A 2,177-nucleotide genomic window follows, 5' to 3' on the forward strand; every position below is an offset into this window, starting at 1 on the left:
GGACATTAGATAATTTAATTGTAGTTTAGTCTTGTCTCTTTAAAAGATCAGATATTACTTAAGGATGACATAGAATTTTCCTCTTTTAAACTAAGCTGAAGAATGTGATTCTGAGGACTAAAAGGGGTATAGAACTTACACAATCGTAGGTTTATTTTTTAGAAATGCAGTAAGTGCTTAGATGAAATGAGCTATTAACAGTGACTATGACAAATGTTGACCATTGATAGCAGTTCTTAGTATATTGTTTAAAGGGAAAACAGTTTATGGCTCTGGAAGTTGGAATAAGCAGAGAAACACTAATCTACATAAATGTCCATAATAAGACTTTAATGTGCAGTTGTGTTTCTTGTAACTAGAGTGAACAAAACATGATGAACTAATGAATAGAAAAAAAAATCTTTGATCACTGCCTTGTAATCTTAAAAGATGAGTTGTTGAACTGCAGATGTTGCAAGAACTGCATTTAGTTTTTAAAAAAATATTACGCTTATATGTAGGTCAGGTACCTCTAGGATAAGAGAACAGAAGAAAATTGATATGAAAATAAAAGAAGACTTATTGCTGTTATGAAATATTTGTAAAACATTATGATATCAGATATGTGCTAATAAAAGCACCAATAGATTTTTAAAAAATCTGATAATCAGGATAAAACACTTTAATTTCATGGTATGAAATTAAAGGAATAGAGCTTAAGTGAGAACTATGTAGTGCATAACATCTTAACAGGTTTGATATTGTAAAGAAAGATATTTTATGTTAGGTGATGTTAGCCTTTGGTAGAAAATATAAGCTTTTTACATAAGAGGATTTAAGAAGCAAAATGCATTTAATAGATTTTTTTTAATAGGTCCTCAAGAAGAAATCATGTTTTGATATATCTGTGTGTTGAAGATGTATTTGAGTAGCTCAATCAAAGGGAAATTAGAAATCACTCACAGTGTCTGGGGAGATTTACTTGTAAAATGAACTCTTATGTGTGTTTATGGTAAGTAAACTCTACATCTTTGTCCATTTTAATGTCTGAATGGAATACTGTTTGCTTCATATTTTGTATAGAATGCCAATATGTGTTCAAAAGTGACTGCACAGTATAATTTTGTGTTTATCTTAAGGAAATTGTCAGTCAGTATTGTTTTTCTTAAAGATTACACAATTAGCTATGATGTTTACTCAGTGACAAGCTACTTAGACTTCACATGAGTGTGGGATTACTGTCTTCTAACTATATATATAGGTACATAGATGTAGAACCTCAAAGTATGTGAACAGTCACTGTAAGATTTTATATTCCTTCCCATTTTTATTTGTTTTTATTTGAACTTATTTTTGCAGTGTGTGTTTAAAGTCACATCAGAGTATGTGTATTGATTTAGAAAATGCAAATGGATTTTAATGCCTTTTTTTGAAGTGTTTATTAGACAGTATTGTGATCTTACTGTAAATTGTTTAGTGTAATGTTGCGTTTGTGTAAGGAAGAGAAGTTATTTTCATATACTTTACTACAGCACTTAGGTCCGTGCACTGTCATTATTGTGATGTCTTTGTTTTTAAAAATGTAAAGGAAAAATAGATAAATATGTATTTTAGCTATAGTGGAGATTGAAAATGTAAGGTAGTGCAGCTTATGAATTGTTATGCAGAGTAGATATATTTGCCTTCTATCAACTGTATAGATGGGAACATACATAAGGAAAGGATTGAGTGTAAATTAGTTTTTACTATGTGCATCTCTATGTGCACAATGTAGAGCCTCTTGGTAGCAACATACTTTTTACAATTTACACCTATATGCAAAAATAGTACTTTTGTCCTGTCCCAAGATATGCCCAGAAACTTCATTATACAGGTTGCATTGTATAATCAGTGTGAAAGGATTCCAAACAGAGGATAAATTTGTAGGAGAATGTGCAGAGGAGAAATGCAAAGGGAAATGTGCATGCTGTGTATTATTTGCCACAAACTCATTTTCAACTTTGTCTTTAAGAAAATATAAAACCCAGAAATTATTGTTGGCTAAACTTGATGACAAAATATGCAGCAGAGTAAGGGAACAGTTTAGTATTGTTTTACCTATTGGTTTTCATTTTTATTTATTTCATGCTTTATTTATAGTAAAAGTGTTATTACAATGTAATACATGCATCTCTACATACAGCCATGCATACTTTTGA

At 30.4% G+C, this 2,177-nt stretch overlaps 1 protein-coding gene across 1 annotated transcript in view; it reads left to right on the top strand.

Annotated features, from left to right (window-relative positions):
• Positions 1-2,177, top strand: part of LOC119593983 — a 12,285-nt gene that overhangs the window by 9,254 nt on the left and 854 nt on the right. The window lies entirely within an intron of this gene.

Source organism: Penaeus monodon, chromosome 33 (assembly GCF_015228065.2).
Source record: "Penaeus monodon isolate SGIC_2016 chromosome 33, NSTDA_Pmon_1, whole genome shotgun sequence".
NCBI classification, from domain to species: Eukaryota; Metazoa; Arthropoda; class Malacostraca; order Decapoda; family Penaeidae; genus Penaeus; species Penaeus monodon.